This window comes from Filicampus tigris, chromosome 12, assembly GCF_054856515.1.
Source record: "Filicampus tigris isolate MCC_2025a chromosome 12, RoL_Ftig_1.0, whole genome shotgun sequence".
NCBI lineage: Eukaryota > Metazoa > Chordata > Actinopteri > Syngnathiformes > Syngnathidae > Filicampus > Filicampus tigris.
Genome location: NC_141228.1, coordinates 10,483,284 through 10,503,983, shown reverse-complemented (window position 1 = coordinate 10,503,983; position 20,700 = coordinate 10,483,284). Strand labels below are relative to the sequence as shown.

Sequence of the window (20,700 nt, the reverse complement as noted above, 5' to 3'; positions counted from 1 at the left end):
CAAAGTGGCTGTTACATATGCCTCTGGGCCAGATGCTTTTCATAATGCTGATGGCTCCCTCTTCTCTCTGGCTTTCCCACGACCGGCAGCACCACTCCCTTCGCTTCCTAGCGCTAGTTCAACGTAGCAAACATCAAAGGCAGGATGCTGATGGTGGCAAAGGCTCTCGGTTTGTTGTTTGGGAGATGGAATCTCCCTCTTTGTATCCCTCCGTCATTTATCCCTCTCTCGTTCTGAGGCTTAATCCTGTAACATCCCTCTCCCTTCCTTCTCTTTCTGTTCCATCTCTTTATGCAACAACCATGTGGTCTTGTGGCCACCCTGATCTGCTTGTGTTGTTGTTGGTGGTGCACTTTCAATGTCAAACCTCTTCCCCCACCCTCATCACTGTGCACTCCCGTATTGCTGTCCAGAATAATCCCTTCTGTCTGTTCCTCTTTTCTCCCTCTCTAATGGATTTAGGGTTCCATAATGTAATCTTTTTGCTGCTTATTTTAGCTTATTACCGTCCACATGTGCAATCGTTGAGGAATGAATGCAGAGTTGACGTTTTTATATATATATATATATATATATATATATATATATATATATATATATATATATATATATAGTTGAGTACCACTCAGATATATATATATATATATATATATATATATATATATATATATATATATATATATATATATATATATACAGTATGTCTGTGTGTACACATACAGGCCAAGAAGTCACATATACTGTGGCGAGCAAAAGTTGAACTCATGCTACGTGTATGTTCTTACAAGAACGAGTGAATTAATTCAAAGTGGGCAATGTTTATTTGCAGACCGCCAGAGCCTCTCCCCGCTTCTCAGTGCCTCAAACGCATGGGCTGCTGCATACAAATATAAAACACCCAAACAAACATAACTTAGCAAGTACTGTAAACTTCAAAATGTGTATAACTACCATGGAAGCTCAAAAGTTAAACACCATTTGTTTCCATAATTTTGACATTAAGACTTTGAAATAATCCATTGCAAAGCATTACCTACCTAAAATCGTTGTACCGCACAGCCACTGTTTTAAAAAAGAAGGTACCATTCCATCATAAAATCAAGTCAAAGTAAAAATACCGTAAGTAACCAATATTAGTAGTTAAACAATAAGTGTGTAGTTGCCCTTAACTTTGTAGACAAGAAATGGATTCAATAAGAAATGTGCAGTGGTAGATCACTGCTAATGCTTCAGAGTCTCTTCACATTAGGACTAAATGCAATTTGTCTTCGTCTGTTGTTGTCAACCTAATATTGCTTTAGCCATATTGTACTGACCAGCCAGGACGTGTCTGCACCACATTCCTACAGGGCTATATGTTTTTTTGTGTGTGTGTGTTTGCTTTTTCCTCTTTGCTATCAATGGTGTCCTTCTGTGGTGGCATCAGCAATACACAATTGAATGACAAATTGCAAAGCAAAACAAATAAAATGTGTTAGGGTTAATTATTTATTTGTTATTTGTTGAAGAAGTCTCAGAAGATTTGGTGGAGTTTCATGTGACGTCACGCACGGTGGTGATAGTACAGCAACTGATACGTTGTTGTAGGCAGTTTGATATAGAATATAATCTAGTATGTTGGTTATAAAAGGTTGTAGTAGGGTAAAAGTAGTTGAGTAGAAGGGGTTTCTGGCTCAATCGGTGAGGTTGACTTTGGTGTGGTGGGCTTATCTTTTTTTCATGTATGCTGTATTGTATTTGCTACTACTAATAGGCATTCTGTTCATGGACTTGTACATGTTATGGAGGCAATAAGAAGACCACTAATAACAGCTCTATTATCATTTTGTACATGCTATAGATAGTATCGGCAAGGGCTGCAATAACAGTCCCATTCATGAGTCCGTCCAGAAGTTGTGAAGATCGCAAGATGAATTTGCCTTAAAAAAAAAATTGTGTGTTGTTAAACACATAGTATGTCATTGAAAAATCTGCTGAAATATTCAATCATCTAAATTCACCTGTGCTTCCACACATAACCTCATGCGAATTCATATTGCATGATGGATGTGCGCAGTGTTTCGTGGCATTTTTGTCCAGCCTCATGAATAGATACCATTGTTTCCTCCTTCACCGTGTGGAGAAACTGTCTGGGATGAGCATGAACTCACCTGCCTGTGCTTGCAGTACCAAATATAATTACCCATGGAGATTATGTCCGATAAAAGTTAAAATAAACCCGGTGCCTAGTAGCAGACTCGGCACGACCCCCATCTCTCATTTGATGTAATGCTGGCAGAACAAATGACAATTTCATGGTCCAAAGGAACACCAGTGGAGATCAACTCGTGCAGAAACTCACTGTTCTTGTTTAGTCCTGAATTTCCGAAATTGAAAGTTGCCCTCCTTAAATAACTAAATAATGGGAGTCATTATGGATACCAGCAAATAGTTTTCTCTCCACTTGTTTATCATCTGCTCTTACTTCTCCTGTAAAAAAGGTTTGGGGGATAAAACACTCTTTTTGTCTGCTAGGAAAACAAAACATGAGGTAGAAGCATTTTTCAGCACAGAATATTTGTTGCAGGTTACTGAGCAATTACAAATAAATAAATACATGTCGGTTCTGTATTATGTTCTGACCTCAACTAAAACAGACTGAGACTTTTTGTATTTTTCTTCAGGATAATCTGGAAACTAATGAGAATATAATGTGAAATTATTTACCAAAAATTGACACATTTACCACAACAAGTACTTTATGCATGAGAAAGGTCAGTTTTACCTAACAGTACTATGGTAAGCTTGTCGCATTGCAAATACCCAAAAGTGCAAAAACCCTTGCCCCACTCAACATTCAGGCGCTCCATTTTGGGAGCATCTGAAGTCCCACTTAAAATATACTGGGCACACAGCAACGAGAGCAGAAACTTTTTTTCCATACAAAACTTCCCATGTGTGCAACAGGATTTAGAAAATCTCTTCAAAAGCCCGTGGTGGGCAGAGAATTGACTTGGCATTGTTGCGCTGGAGAGGCGGCTTTTGGAGCCTAACATGTTCAGATGCAAGCTTTGCGTTTGGGCTGGAAGTGGACGGTGTGGAGGCAGTAGCAGCGAGCAGGGTGACAGATAAGATGAACACCTTCCTCACTGACCCCCTCCCACCCACGCTGTGACCAACTGTGACAGATGGTGAGCGCGTTCATCCACCAGCGCATTCCACCAAAGAGCAAACCGGGAGCGCTTCAGGCGTCAGCTCGTGTCACCGGCCATCACAACTCCACCACGGCAAATGTGACCGGAGCCTAAGCCAGCTGTGACCCATCCACCCCAGCCAAGCCACTCTCTCCCAGCAATGTCAAACTAATTGTTCTCATCACTGCTACTGCAAATCAAAATTCAGGGTTGATTATTACTGGGTTTATGTCCGTTCAAATCTGCTCTGTTTTATGGCCAAAACAACTGGACCCGGTATAGGCAATATATTTTTTGCTTTACAGGATCAGGATGTTGAATTCAAAAACCAATAAACACATTTAAAAAAAATTATACTGTAACTGATCCTTCTGTATAGACAGAAGATGGACCAATTTATCCAATACATTCAAACAACTGGTTTATCTACTGTACAGTTGCAGGGGATTGGGATATATATATATATATATATATATATATATATATATATATATATATATATATATATATATATATATATATATATATATATATATATATATATATATAGCAAGTTTAAGAACATTATTAAATTAAATTCAAAGGTAGAGTGGATATGAAATGTCTATACACCACTGTTCAAATGCCATATTTTCCCATTTACTGTATGCATATATATATATATATATATATATAGAGAGAGAGAGAGAGAGAGAGAGAGAGAGAGAAAGACAGAGACCATTCATTTCAGATTTTTCAGCCATATATATATGCATTCAGTAAATGGGAAAATATGGCATTTGAAGAGTGGTGTATAGACATTTCATATCCACTCTACCTTTGAATTTAATAATGCTCTTAAACTTGTTTTTCCAGCATGTGTATTTCGTCTGCATTCAGCACAACATAATACACAGTGGCCTGAAGCAGCTGGCTTTCTGCTACCCTGTCATCCCAATGAAATGTAGATGTGTGATAATAGCATCTATTCCCAGAGGCTGTAACTTGTCTTTATTTCTGCAAATCACTTGACAGTCAAAAATCTATGTTCTTAGCACTGTACTAAGCCACGTTTAAGTCAACTATACTTCTGGTTCAAGGAACACTAAATGCATTATAGATAATGTGTGTGACTGCAATTCCTGAGTGTTTTTCCTCTAAATAAAAAAATAATACATGCAGGCTGAATGCAGTGGAATGAAGATAATACTCAAACCTTTGCCCCAAGATATTGTAAATGAGGAGTTCAGGAAAGCCTTATTTTATGAATGCTGTAGCCTGTAACCCTTCAGTTATAGAGGTAGCAACACCCTGAAGCTCGCCTAAACTTTAAGTGTAGAGGCCCTTCTCAACTAGTGTTGTTGAGCTTTAGGCATTTTTGTTGGTCAAATGTGCAGTGGTAAGGACACTTCAAATTAGCCTTCCGAATATGTTTTTGTTGTTGTAATAATTAGAATTACTGTCATCTTTGAGATAACAAATACAGTGATACTTCCAAAAACAAACAATTCAAATTCAAGCAAAATTTGGTGGGAAAGGTCACACAAAACATGGAATTTGAACCAATGTTGTGCAAGACCTAAGAATACCTCATGAGGTCTTGTGTCAAGTGGGATGAGTACTCTGGTTTGTCCTCATGTGTGCTGGAGATCTGTATGATTGTTCAAAGTCCTGCAACATTTTCAGAACGCCCACTTAATGGGATGCACAAAGCTTAGCTGGTCTGATAAGTCAAATGATTTGAGCGACAATTTATAGACTGTCACTCTCAGTATTTTGTCAACAATGGATGAATCACAAGGTTCTTATAAGTGAAGCCAATCAAAAAATGACTTAATCTGTGTTCTTTCTACAGGCTCATTCTTGAAAATGTGTACTTAGAGGGTTCTAAATACTTTGACACTACGGTATTGGGATGAATGAGAAACTGCCCGTCCCCGTTGCTGTTTTGTTAAAACCTCTAACATGGCATTTACTTATTTTCGTCTTTCACTCTCTCCATCTTGTCACCTTAATATGGCCACTATTTGATGATGCATAAAAACAACCTGCTGATGGCCCAAATTACAAGCCATGCTTTTTTAAATATTAGACTCTAATTCACAGGTGTCCAACTCCGGTCCTCGAGGGCCGCTATCCTGCATTTTTTAGATGTTTCCCTCCTCCAACACACCTGATTCAGCTATCCAACGTTACTATAGGCACCTGCAGAGTTCGCAGATTAGCTGATCATATGAATCAGGTGTGTTGGAGGAGGGAAACATTTAAAACAAGCAGAATAGTGGCCCTTGAGGACTGGAGCTTGACACGTGTTCTAATTAATTGCACTTAATAAAACAATACAGATACATTTGACTTGATTTCTTACAATAATACACCTTTCCATGCATCCTGTGCTTAATGGCTTTAATTTTGCAGGAAAACATTGAAACAATATACAATAAGATAGCATTTGAACTCTTCCACACATGCTTCCGAGCCTAACTTGATTTATCTTTCACATTAAGTCTTACTGGCACACACACACACACACACCGGCATACACGGGTGTAAATGGTAGTGGCGGTAGAAAAAGTAGTTTACACAATTTTTTCCTGCAACTTTGAACAACAAAAAAAAGTTACACGACAAAAAGTAAAATGTTGTAAGGTAAAATTTAGACTGAATTAATTAATGGATTTGTGTAATCTATAACGTTCATATTTATCCTGTTACGCTGTAGTCGCGAGAAGCACACGCTGAAAGTGTGGAAGTGTGTCAAGTGGCAATTACAACATTGTCAACTTGGACAACTGTCCTTGGATTTGCGATTCACCCCCGGCTAATGGCAGTATGAATACACTGCACTTATGAAACATTCATCAGGATGGACCGTATCCCACTGATAAGGTTCTATTTTCTGAGGAGAATTATCCGGCGAGCCCTAGCAGGCGAAAAAATACCGCGTTAAAGTGTTCGCCTGCCTCACTTAACACTGTGTGCCGGCTGTCAGACCCACTGAGCTACCCACACAGATAATCCTTTTTGGAAGTGCGTTTTCCAGCAGCCTTATCAGTCTATGGTAGCAAGATCAAGAGCAGTGCAAGCCCTTCTGCAACCTCCCTCCGGTCTCATGGTTTGTTTAGAGGTGATGTGCTGACCTTCATTTTTGCCAAGAGTTAACTCTTAGGAAAATTAAGTGCCTGATAAACAGATGTGTGCATGTCATCTAGCGTACTTGACCTGTGGTTCCAAGGTTGCTGTAAATAAAGAGTTGGAAGACTTGTGACAAAGATGACTTCAAAGCCATTTGTTCTGTCCCTATAGGGACACCCTTTACATGAAATGTATCCTCTCCTCTCTAGTTATTCATAGTGCTCATGAGCGTTAACATGGTGATCGTCTGAAACATCAAAGCAAGCTAGTGATTCAAGTCCACTTCACTGAACATTACTCCCCGTGTCTTTGGACGACATTTGCATTTGCAAACAATAAGATCATACCAGCATGAACTGACTTTAAAGGAATATTATGGATTTTTTTTTCCTGTTCCCCATGCAGTCGTGAATTGTGATTCAATTTAAAGCTACTAGTGTGAATACAAACCTACAAATGTAATTAAAGCAAAAGAAGCCAATCTGATGAATACTAAACACAAGCGGATCTCAGGACATATCCTCACAGCTGGTGCTTTTAAGAAAGGTATATTGGTGTTTTGCCCACCGCCCACAGGTTAACTGCAATTTAGGCTTGTGAAAATTCACTTTTTGGAAAACTGTGATCAGGGTGGAGGTTTTTCAATTTCAATTTCAAAATCCATTTCCTGCCTAGATTTTTTTTTATTAACCTTTTATTGACCTCCTTTCTATGATGTTACAAATTTTATCTTTTCAACTTTTGTCTTGTGCAATGACATCATGCTGCTTCTAAACCCATTTAGAACCTCCTGGAGGCAGCCTGTAGGCTTGTAATTGGCTACAAAATACCTAATAGCCTGCAAATGTGTTTTCATTTTGACAGACAATTGGATTTTTTTTTTTTTTTTTTACCTGGTGGGGGAAAAAATATACTGTTTTAAAAATGCTTGTGTACATGTGCATTCGTCTTAAGCAGCGTACAAGCACAACATACGTGAATAGACTTAACAAATACTAAAAAAAACTTTATTTCCTAGAGCTTGCAGACCGCACACATCTTCATCTCTGACCAGAGGATCAAGGCACATTATCAGTGTATTGTGGCTATTTCAGTGGTGACAAATTTCAATTTGTTTTTACTTTTAAGAATTTTTTGAAAACCTATAGTCTCACTCATAAGATGAAAGTTTTCCATATAAGCAAAGACCACAGAGCCACTCATTATAGGACAAAGATTTTTTTTTTTTTAAGTCATGTCTTTTTCCAACCTTAATTGGTACTCTAGCCACAGTACTTGTGGTTATTAATGAAACAATTCAGTTGGAAAGAGGAATTTGGTGCTCCCAACACACAGACAGGACTCAGTTGGGCGAGAGATGAAGCAGAAAATGGATAGCCATTTCCTTTTATGGCCACAGAAGGCTGCTGTAGAGAGTCAGTCTTTGTCTTATAATTGAGACACCAGGGTATATTCTTTTTCCGGACAGAGTCTAATGGTTTGTGCATTTAGGAGCATGATTGAAGAAAGCCCCACACTTACAGTAAGGGCTGCAGTAAATCACAAAAGATGGGGGGGGTTTGTCCAATTTTGTTGATGGTAGTGGTCTCACACTGTGCAGTTTACATCACCATCGCGCTTTCTCATGTGGTGGGAGCACTCTTTGGCAAAGTTAAATGGGAGTAATTTTGAGGTAAGAGAGAGAACACTCAGTGGTAATGGAAGTGAAGTTTTTGCCATCCTCTTCAGCAATCATTCACAACGGAGGCGTTGCATTTGACCTGTGAACACTCGGCCGTAAACTCCCATTAGACTTGTTTGATGAGCCAAAATCTTGTGCTCTTCAGTTTCTAATAATTCTCAAACTAATAATTCGCTACCATCACTATATTCCTATTCGTGGCTGACACACTCTTTTACCAGTCACAGTTGTCAGTGCTACCTGGATCAATCAGTCATCCTCTTCCAGTGAAGTGCTACGTTGTTTTCATGGCATTCCAGCATACTGTATACAATGCTGCACACTGTCCAATGACATTTCATGATTGAAAACATGAAAGATGGCCAATAGTGAATGTGTCTTTTGTAAACACTTAAAAGTAAACTATGGCTCCTCTGAGGTAGTACGGTCAATAGTGAGGTAGAAACACTCCCTATCGAGGTTGGCTTCTTAATGCTACCACTCATCTTTTAACCTGCTCTGTGCAATGTGGCAAAGGTTTCCTGAAATGAGACTTGGCTAGCGTTGATTCAGTTTGTTTCTATTGTTAACTCCTATCAAGTATTACGCTTTGGATCTGTGTTGTTCTATTTTTCAGCACCGTTCTATTGGCCATGGTGTCATGGTAGCATGGTGTTAGAAACATGGCAGTTTGTTTATTGATAGATTAGATTGATTTGATCTGTATTGTTCTATTTTTCAGCACCGTTCTATTGAGCATGGTGTCATGGTAGCATGGTGTTAGAAACATGGCATTTTTTTTTTTTTATAGATAGACAGATCTTCCGTCTTCAAGGAGTTAAAGATTTGCATTTCTTGGTTGTCAGTATGAAATGAAAAGTTCTACCACTTAATGGGGTAATAAAAGTTCATTTATTTTGTCATAGGATGGAAATAAAGTATTTGTGTAATATTAACATTGATGTAAGTTGAATGTAATGTACTTCTCTGTTTTGCGCATCACATTGCCACTCCAAGTGTCCTACTCCAAGTATGAGGCTTTGGCATCTTGGTGTGGGTTTTCAAAGGATTCATATATGACAGCTGGCTTCCGGCAGATTATTGGTGTTTTATGTGAGTGTGCCAGTGGGGGTGGAGTCTTTGTAGCCTACCAGCCTTAAAATACTTAAACCTCTGGAATCTTACCCACCCATGGCATGCCATTTCCACATGTAGTTGAATCTTGAAGGAACAAGATGTCTATATGTCACTCCATAAGTGGTGGAAATTGCACTGTAATTAGCACCTCTCTTGCAAATAAACCTTGACTGGCACATACTGAGGAAGAAGCCTGCAATGCACTTAAACCTTATTTGTTTTCTTGAACAGGTTTTGACACTGGAATATATCCTATTATTTGTGCATTATTTCACCCACAGTCAGATCTGTTGATATGGAATATCATTTTACTTGTTTTGATAGACTGCTGAATATTTGTACTTGTGTTCACTTGTCTTCTTCTTTATTCCGAAAAATGTACGTAATTGAATCATCGTTTTAAATGCAGAATTTATGCGCCCAATACAAGTCATAGTTTGTGAAAGCTTCAGGTTTTGTGTTTTAACTCGTACTTTAGATGTGGAAATTTAAGGCACTCTTTTTAAGGCATCTTTTATTGTGAATAATTATTGTGAATCTGTAGTAATGGCAGTACCGTTGTAGGCCTACTGAAGAGCGGAGCGGTCTTCCCCTGATAAGTGTCGGTCTCAGTTTCACTCGAAGTTGGGTGTGTCACTACGGCGTATATTGGCTAGGACACCACACGGTGGGGTTTCCTCAACATTTTATTGCCTATTCTCGCCGTTTTTACTTTGCGGAAGAAGGAACAAAGCGACAACAATGGGAGCCGTGGAAAATTGCCTGCTCGGACAAATGTCTCTAGATGACCAGATGATGCTTTGATTGTATTGCGAAATCAATCAAGAAGGCGGTGGCGTAGGTGGCATGTGCAGCCACTAAATGAACGTTGTACCTTAGTCGGGGAAAGCCGAGTACGTCAACACAGCTTGTGATTAATGGTGACCAATCACGACAAATGATGTGTCGTGAACATGGCATGTGTTGCAGAGGGACCGCAGAGGTGCCACACAACACAATACATTGGCCACGTGACTTAATGTGGCCATTGTTGCCCGCATGAATGTGGGAGTATAAAGAAGCTTTTAGTCTTAGTTTATCTTTTTCCTGCCAAAAACACATCCTGACTTGCCCCTGGGTCACTTTTGGCCACTTGAACTTGAACTGCCACTTAAACATTGCAAAATGCCTTTTAGACATCAGTTCTGCGCCTCTTCTTGGCCTTTCATCAGCTGGCTTTGGCTGTATCTGAATTCAAGCTGGTCTTCAGCACAGCACCCTGCAGACAAACAACACATCTCTCATTGGCAGATGTGTGACAGGAGGACTCAACGGTGCTCTCGCAAAGCAGGGTTTTCCCTCCTTTGTGTTACCCTCTCTGTCCAAATAAAGAGATTTTTTTAACAAATCCTATTGACTTGCTGCACTTGTTTCACCTTCAACAATGTGGTGTTATCGACTGTGTGGATCCATATGAACTGTCCTTATAGCGCAGCATCGAGTGGGGTGTGCTAACCTCTCAGAGTCCTTTCTGTCGTCTTTTCTTTCATTGCTTATTTACTTTTTTTTTAGCAAACTGGATGTCTTTGGTGTTCTCTCTGCACTCTTGCTTGTGAACTCTGCACTCTTAGTTGCTCTGCTGCATCACAATGTTTATAATTATTTTTGAGTGAGGCCTGCACAGAAGCACAGATCTTCCCCTGACTACTTAAATAAATTGAACTAAAATAAACACACTCAAACACACTTGCTTCAATCACTGTCAAGCCTAAGGAAAAAGCTCTCACTCAGCCCAACAACGGACGACAGTTCTGGATAATGACCCCCGTTAGAAGCAGAGTAGATCCACCGACTTTCCCGCTGTCTTCCAATTCTTTTTTTATTGACAAACCACACCTGAAGAGCTTGAGGTTTTTTAACGTGGTTAGAAAAGGTCATGGCATTAAGAAATGGCATTCTCTTTGAGGGGATGTATTGCAGTTAAATAAGGTTAGTTCTATCAGCTCAATTTAAGTTCTCTCTGGCATAGCTAAGCGATAGTTAACCTTACACTAATACTGAAGGCTATCAGTGCAAGTTAGTATGGCGCAATCAGACAATCACTGATCAAGTGGATAGTAAATATTGTTTGTATTGTATTGTAGTATTGTCTTGTATTGCATTATGCGGTAATGACATAACATTTGTGCAAAGTTAAGTACATCCGAAACCTGCAAAAATGACTCAAATGCAGTTTGTAGTATTCATGCAAAAGCATGTAATGGATGCTGTCTGGATACTTATTATGTGACCAAATACAACAAAATACGACCGTATTTTCCGGGCTACAAGCCACACTGTTATATAAGCCACACTGTTATATAAGCCGCACCCACTCTATTTTATTGCATTTTGGAAAAATACTTAAATAAGACGCACCTGTATATAAGCCGTATGTTGAAAACGTTTATATTTCATGCATTTACAGAACGATTATGAACTGTAAATGTACATGTATGTACCTGAGCACATTGTTTCCTAATAGTGCCTTTTAACACTGCAGCAACGTTGCTGATTAAAACAGAAGAGAACCAAGAGAAAATAAACAGTACTCATCTTCATTTCACTGCCGACTGCCAGTTTGTCAGCTAATGTCCACCAGACTCCATCATCAATTGTTCTACTACATTCTACATATGCACCTTTCTTGTTTTATGTTAATAAAGTCAGCCAATCTAACACACGACATGCTAAATCAACAATAGCATTTGACATCGAAACAACAGAACAGACAGCAACATCAGCCAATCGCATTCATGTGGACTTCACGGACCTCTAGGAAAACATCAAATCAAAGCATTACAGCACCTAATGCAATAACCTAGTGCATGGCGCCCTCTCCTGTTGAACTCCTCCACCTGCAGTCACATCCATCCATCCATTATCTATACCGCTTATCCTCACAAGGGTCGCGGGCGTGCTGGAGCCTATCCCAGCTGTCTTCGGGCAGTAGGCGGGGACACCCAGAATTGGATGCCAACCAATCGCAGGGCACACAGAGACAAACAAACACCCACATTCACAATCACATCTAGGGGCAATTTAGAGTGTCCAATCAACTTACCATTCATGTTTTTGGAATGTGGGAGAAAACGCACGCAGGCACGGGGAGAACATGCAAACTCCACAAAGGGGATGACGGAGCCGGGATCGAACCCATGACCTCTGAACTGTGAGGCCGACGTGCTAACCAGCCGCCTTCAGTCACATCCAGTCAATGGGAAATGTATTGTATTGAATTGTACTGTCATTCCGGTTAGAGCGCCCCGAGCGGTGGAAGAAAAATCCACAGAATAGCTGCAGCGGACTATAAGCCGCAGGGCTCAAAATCTAGGAAAAAGGTTGTGGCTTGTAGTCCGGAAAATACGTTACTTGTGTTCATTTGGCTTACTAATCTATGTCCGGAATAAACACTTACCTATTCTCCCGTATGCTTAAGTCAGAAAAGGTGTGCTGCTGCGCACGTCATGAAATGTATGCATTTTGGGTGGAGTGACGTTTAAATTAGGGCATCCACTGTCAAATCGAGTGGTGTACGTACAGTATTCTTCTAGACATTTAACCAGCTTTCCTCTTGCGCATTCAGGAGGCTGTACTATGGACTAGCACCTCTTGAAGGTGAAACACATTTTGCACGTTTGGATTCAATTTATTGCTTCCGTGCTCCGCTGGCGTCGGCCACGTGACCGAGCGGCTGCTGACTCGTGCTGGCGGCTTGGAGTTTTTCTTAAGGTGCCGCTCAGATCATCTGCAGTCATGGTAATGGTTGCAATGATGAGTTAGTTATTGAATTATTTGTTTTTGTATGACTTATGCCGGTTGTGAAATCCATAAAAATTACATACTTGCCATATACTGAATGCGGCGAGAAGCGTTACAAGGCAATGCTTAAACAACGGCCGGCTCACTCGCTTTTCAACTAATGGAACAGCTCCAAACATACATTCAGGCATGAGCACAGTCCTATTAAATTACCTTTATTGCATTGATTAAATGCAATGAAAATACAAACGCTCTCCTTCAATGTAGCTTATTGGATGAGCCGCAAACATCACTGGGGACAATCAGTATCCGGATCCATGCGCAAGTCAATTTCACATTTAGAGTGTGACATATATTACGAATGGATCTCTATGGAATTCACGTCTCAGGAAAACGCCACAATCCGAAACTTGCAGGCATCCTCAGAGTCCAATGGATCACGCTTCATCTTAGCCGCATGAGTTTTCACCGGTTACGCATGATGGGTGTGTCAGAAGCCAAAACGGAAAATCGCCACATCTTGAAAGTTCATCAAAAAGGCACATAAGGAATTGACTGAAGCTCAAACGCCAGAATATGCCCTTTAAAGCTCATGGACAGTTCTGTCATGTTTGGTTTGTTTTGGTTTTGGGCTTTCTCTAGTTTCATGTTTTGCTTAGTGTTCTGTGTCTGTCTCGTCATGATTATTGTGTCCATCTGTGTGCCTTCCATTCCCTAGTGTTGGCCAATCAGCTCCCTCCTACCTTGTGTCTCTTGTCCAGGTGTTTCTCGTTGTCTCGTCAGTGTGCTTGTATTTAAGTTGCTAGATTTTGTTCAGTTCTTGTCCGGTCATTGTCGCGTAGTCGCTGTTGTCATTGTCGCTGTTGTCATTGTCGCTGTTGTCATTGTCGCTGTTGTCATTGTCGCTGTTGTCATTGTCGCTGTTGTCATAGTCGTCACATCGCCAAGCCAAGCCTCATAACCACATCAAGCCTCAGTAACCGGTCAAGTGTATTTCGTTTCATTTTCATTAAAATATCAAAAACAGTCTTCCTGCCTCGCCTTCCTGCATTTGGGTCCACCTCCATGCCAAATCCTGACAAGTTCTCTCTTTGTTTTATCACACTGTTTTTGTAAATGTGATAATTTTCCAAATCCTCCACTTTTACACTACTTTTAAAAATGTTGCACTTTCAGTTCCTTGTCGAATAAATGAGCAGCCAAAACAATCAATTTCTAGTAAAAATAATAGTAATAATTGGTCCCCAGGACCTGTCAACCTGTACCTGAAATAGGTTTGCATTTTTGTTGACAGTATGTCACTCAAAACCACACACAAATGCCTGTGAGGGCTGTCATTTTAATTGGAGTTTAGTACTCATGTGTACCAGCAGAGGTATCAGTGAGTTGCCTCTTTAAAACAAAGGAAGAATTTGGCCTCCAATAACGGTGCCATGTTGTTCTCCTTAACATTCACCATGTATAAGAAAGAAAGAAATACTAATTAATCGGACGATTAATAAAAAAAATATTTCATGCATAATTATTTTTTGTTCCCCTGTATATCCCATATAGCATTTTCCCTAAAATCATTCATTCTTGATGTTTGGTTTTCATGCCTTCCATGAATAGCAACAATTTGCCCGTACGAGCTTTAACCCGTAGCTACCTATATCCACCTATTGTTTATAGGCCTATCTATGGCAATGATGTCCATCCCATTTGGCTCCCAGAATGCACTGCATGGCGCAATCTTTACCACAGTATGGTTGCTATCAGTTGTTCATTGAATGTGTTGTATTTAGCTGTCACAATTATGTTTGATTTATGTTGCACGTTATGTTGCAAAATACTGATATCCCATTCACTTCCTTGGCATGAATTGTAGTGCTCCCCATAATCTTGCCTGGAAAAGACAAAATTCATGAGTTATTGATTGATAGAACCATTGAATGACTGTATGTATCTGATACATGCCATATGTATTGAAGGACTCTCATCTTTGATGTTGTTTTGTGTGTTGTAAATTACAAGACTATCATTATCTTTTTACAACATTCTAAATGGTTAGGGTACATAAAGAGACCGATATGGGGCAAACGTGGGCCAATTTGCCCAATGATTTTTTTTTTCTTACCAATGTTAGAAGGGCTGTAATCAAGTGATTTAATCAGCAGGCCGATTACTCAGCAAAATGAGAGTGCTTAAGGACCCTAATTTACATATTATTCATAATGTTCAAAAGAAATAATTGTATGACCATGATGTTTTGGTAGAGATGCTGGTCGTTCTGGTTGGATTGTATGCGTTTGTATGTCTGTGTGTGTCTGTCTGAGTGCTTGCGTTGCATGCATGCATGCGGTTTTGGTATTGTGGCACGAGAAACATTTTCCAAAGGTTCGCAGGTCTGCAAACTTTACAAGTCCTTGCAAGCCAACTGTGTCCCATTTGATGGTAGGATTTGCGTATGGCTGTGCGCATTAGTTGTGGATGGCTGCTGCTGACAGTCAATGATACACTTCTTCTTGCACACACACTTGCACAAACACTTCCCTGCACCCTGCACAGCTCAGCGGCTTCTCATTTTAGCCGAGTTCTTCTCATACAACCGAGGAATTAAAATGAGAGTGCTTAAGGGCAAAGCTCCCAAGGCCCCAAATAGAAACTATTAACTACTATTCCCCTGGTTTTCCAGCTGATGAGTTATTCAAGGCTCTTGACAAGGATCTGCCCTCTTTACATTCACTAATAATAATGAGCAAACGTCAGCGAACATGCTGAGAGATGCCTTTGGCAGAAGGACGTAGTGTGCAGAGAATGGCCTAAGAAGTCATAAATTCACCTTGTATTTATTTACCAGTACTTATCGTCCCTCATCTGCTCTAACGTGTTTGAGCATCTCACAACCCCCTCATAGGTCTGCCACCTTTGACTAATTAATTGAAACTGAGGAATCCTGCACCATGTCACTTGAAAGCAGACTGGTGGATTATGCCATTTTGTTATTCCTAATGCCATATAACATGGCGAGATCCTTTTGATGGTGGGTGGCTCCCAGTGGGGCTCCAGCCACAGATCTGCATACCAACATGAAACAGCAGAATATGCGGGAATGTGCCTTTTCACCACTAGAAGACTTTGATATCAGAGAGAAATTAACAAAGACATTCTATTATTGTTCACTTGCCTTGCTTTTGAATGACATTGTGCTGGATCTCAGTGGTGTGTTCGCTTTGATATATGACATTGATGTGGGCTGAGATGATGAGTAATGCACTTGTTTTTTTTTCAGATCAGACCAAGCCTTAAAGTCTTTTAAAATAAAAAGTAGATAAGTGATGTATAACCCTCCACCAATAATATATACAGGTATATGTATTTTAAGTATCATTAAATAGTCCGATAGGAAGGTGCTCATAAAAATAACATGGAGTTTATTTTCGTTCTCTAATTTCTCTGGTATCCAAACTCAATGATTAAGATCTATATTATTAACTAATTAAACGTTGTTTACTAAATTGTCTGTGATGTTGTTATCATTACTTTCTCGACAGATTATTCACAACTAGCAATGTTACCCTTTACATTAAGATGTAATTATCTATATGGGAAGGAAGGCAATACATTTGAATGACAATGTGCTTTCCGCTGGAATGACACTTAAAATGACACGGCATGTAAATGGGAATGGATTGGCTGTGAAACGTGTGTTGCTACTTTGTTACGGCTCTAGCTGTTATGAAATGCGCTATATAAATAAAATTGTATTGTATTGTATTGTATTTTACCCAGCTCAACTGCACCACTAAGTCAATATTGTTTTACCTTAGGTATTGGTTTAGGCTTTTTCATTAAAGTTGCTCATAGCTTGCAGTGGTCTAGCAAAGGGGATGCATTTACATAGAAAATTCTGAAATGACTCTGAATGAAAGGATGTTTGTAAATGCGTAGATAAGATCGTGTCTGACACATTTGAGTGTGAGATGATCATCAGCCCTTTTCTGTTGTGCTAAACATTGTCATTGCACAAAGAGCACACAGCTCAGCACTTCTAAGCCATTATACAGAATGCACTTGGAGTAGATTGAATGAGCTTGTATATCATACTTAAACTGTACCTGCTTTTTTTTCTTGCATTGATGAGTATAATCACCTTGAAACGTGCACTTTTCCCATTGTTTAAAACAGTGGAACCTCTACAGCAGAATTCCACTGAGCCCAATTTGTAATTACATAAATAAATATGATCATATAAATAGAAAATTGTGCCTTTAAAGTGGCAAATTCAAACCTTTATCATACATGACATTGCACAAGACCTTAGAATATCAGCATAAAAGGAAAAGTGCTGTATTTGAATATTTAGCTGATTTTACATTTTAGAATGGGCAACATCTATTTACAATTGTCTTTTCACATGCATGGCAGTTTAGAATACTAAAATGTTACTTTATAAATGCCTAAACAGTTGAAAATGCATTGACATTTGCAGAGATGGGCATTCCATCAGCATTGACAGAACGTCCGTCAATCCACTGACGAATGCCCATTTTGCTGACAAATGATGGGAAACATGAAACAATTTTTTTTTTTTAATGCCGGACTATGCACTGACAGAAGTGGCTCACTGGAATTGTCTCACACTCACACTTCTTAGTTCGTCACTGACAAGCTCCTGTTTCACTGACAACTGAAAGAAGCGTCACGTGCCTCACGGGGGTGAATATGCACCGAGGTTCCATATTGCATTTGAAAGTATGTTTAGCCAATTTACTGTATAAAAAGACACTGCTTGTTTCCTTCATCCAGGTAAGCTCGGTTACAAATTCCCTGTCTTAAAAAAATCCTCAGACAGATGGAGTGTGTAAAGAACACACCAAAATGAGTCATCTAGTTTCAGCAAACTGCACCCTTTTCCCACAAAATAATTGTCGAACGTGTCAACAGGTTCTTTAAAGTGGTCTTTATTTGGTCGTATATATTCTTTCATCTTAGTTTATCATGCTTTGATTGACATTGCAGCAGGAGATGCTGGCAGGTTTGGATGGATTTTAAAGAAATGTATTTGTACACTCTTGTAGTAGGTGTTGTATGTGATATGAAAGGAAGGTTTGGAACCACTCCTGAATCAATGTTGTTCTCTTTAGGAGACTAAAGTTTTATCTGGACCTTAGGCAGGCAGGAGCAAACCAAGTGAGAAGTAGGGACTGTATTGTGTTCATTGCCTCTGGTTCTGTGTTTGTTTAATAAAGGAATACTTCATGTGTGACACTGTCGAAGCCTGTGGGCGTGCCTTATCCAAAGCAGAGAGTTAGGAATAATTTGCTTGCACATACTTTATGGCGTGTGGCACTATTGAGTTGTGACTCTCCTCCTTACAGCCTCATGCAGTGCAACTGCAACACATAATCCACTGCCCATGCTAATCACTCGGCAATTGATTAGGACCTTTTTTGGTCCAACAATTTCTGTAAACCACTGATGATCTGAGTGAGATCAATGAACGGCTCGGGGTAGGCAAAGACAGTAGGGCTGGCCGATCAAGTTCAAGCTACAGCTCGGAGTGAGTGAGCTCAACATGAAGCGAAATCAAGTCCCATTCAAGTAGCCTCAGGTGAGAAAGCGATAACCAGCCGGTTGGCAGCGATAAACTTATCTTATATCAATCGGGACCAAAATACACGTAGCCCTCCAGTTCACGCATGCGGTGTTATCACTACCATCATGAGAAATGATAACAGTGAGCTGTGTTATCATAATCCTACATACATAACAGCAGGAATCGTTATTTTTGGAACGTACAGAAGGCAATGCATGAAACGAAGGGCAGGAAGACAAGGTTGCTTCCTGGCAGGAGATCAGATGGTATCAGGTTGTATTGATGGAGCAACTCATGGGAATGTAACTAGCATGGGTAGCTCATAAGTGGCCAGACTGTCGTTGTCATCACAGTGGGAGGCACAGCAACTGACACAGCAAAATCGTTGTGTCTGCAACACAGAAATAAACCCCTGATAAGAATTAACGACGAGAGGGGGCAGGGGAATTATTAGCGAGAGTGGGCATGAGAGACCCAAATATGAGAAGGGGATTATTAGAGAAAGTTGGGGCGAGGGGGGGTTGTTGGTTGGTGTGCTGTGGGAATTTGCTGCATGCTGACACCATTTGTTTGTCTCCCTGTGCATTTTATTAAGCCTCAAACATTAAACAGATTTAGAGGGAGCAGTCAAAGTCATTGAGTAATTATACTTTTTGAAACATTGTGATTAAAAATTCAGCTCTTTCTGTTTATTCCTGGAATGTTTACCCTCTAGGTGTTGGGGGGAAATAAAATATATTTTTAAAACAAAGATTTACCCAGGAGAAGTGCTTGTAAAATGCATCATTTGCAGGCTCCCAAATTCCAGACATCAAGAGTTGAACAGATGGGTGCAATAAACACAAGAGCAGGCCACTGGTATTCCAGTTCCCTCCGCTGATAACTGGGGTGTCTGTTAACGGTAAGGCATACAAATAGACCCTGCTTAAGATACAAGAGTCAAGCAAGGGGTCGAGCCATCCTGACAAATAGGACAATCTGTAAGGGGGACTCCGGAAATGTCTTCCCTAACGAGATTCCTTCCTCAGCTCACCATATCATGTGTCCAGATACCCCACTGATTTGTTGATTGAGTCAAGCTGAAGGCTAGTCTCCCTTCAATCAGAGGCCCCCTGCTCATTCAGCCAGCTATCAGGTGACCCCTGTCTTGCTCATTCCCTCCCTCATTCCCAGCCCACCGCTGAGAGGGACCATTAGCTCTTCAGACCCCAAAAGCATTCAGTTGGGTGTTCGTAAATGCTCTGGGTCAAATACCATGATGTGAAGGGAGCGGGGTTGCTGTGAGGCAGTTAAATGATCTCTGAAGGCTATTTTGATAATGGAGGCTTTTCATTACTTGCTGTAATGCAAATGATTGGTGAGGCTAATGAGCTTGAAGGTGCATGTGAATGAGGGCTCCGAGGAATTGCCGTGCGTGCTGATCATAGCCAAGGTGATGAATCTCGAACATCAAAACTGCTCGCCCTGAACAAGAACAGGATTAGAAATGATTAGACTCATGGGTCAGTGAGTCTACTTACCATGGTCTGAGACTGACTGACTAGAATGCAGCATGACACACATGGTTGACGCTCATCATGCTGTTTGTTGTTGGAATGATGGTACTGAAAAGGGCCTTAGGCACAGCTTGTAAAAAGAAAATGGATGGCAACACATTCTTTGAGGGCGGATGATACCGCCACCAAATGTCCTGAGTGTTTATCGACCAACCATCTTGCCCCAGCTTTTTTAGTGCATTGAAGATCCTCTTGGTGGCTTCTGTGACCCTTGCATCTGGAGGGATTTAACCCACTCTATGGCCTGTGTGAATAGGATTACTTTTGCTACATGTGGGCACTCTTGGAATAGCCATGAGAATAGGAACACAGGCCAGTGACTTGATGGTCAAGGACACTGAGCCCCTCCCCCCACCTTTGGAGCCCATATGAAGCAGCGTCCTTTGGGAGAGTGGGATGCCGCCTGGCTGACTGGCTGGCTGCCTGTCCACGCGTCATTCCTAATGACCTGCTTGGGGGATTGGCCCGAGTCGAGGGATGAATCATCACCTAACAATAAAAGGGCTGAAATTCAAAACACAATCCAATACAATAGTACCAGAGAGTCTCCTTGATTCTTCTCGCAGTTATTGGTGTGGTACACGTGAAAAGGAGAATTGAGAATTTCTCCGGTGGCAAACTTGACATTTTCTCAGTTTAAAAAGAGTGAAGAGAAGGAAGAGGCTGCCGTTTAATGAACCTAAAATTTCTTATTAATGCTGA

General features: G+C 40.4%; 1 protein-coding gene across 2 annotated transcripts in view; it reads left to right on the top strand.

Moving 5' to 3' along the window:
• Positions 1 to 20,700, top strand: part of negr1 (neuronal growth regulator 1) — a 191,306-nt gene that overhangs the window by 157,710 nt on the left and 12,896 nt on the right. The window lies entirely within an intron of this gene.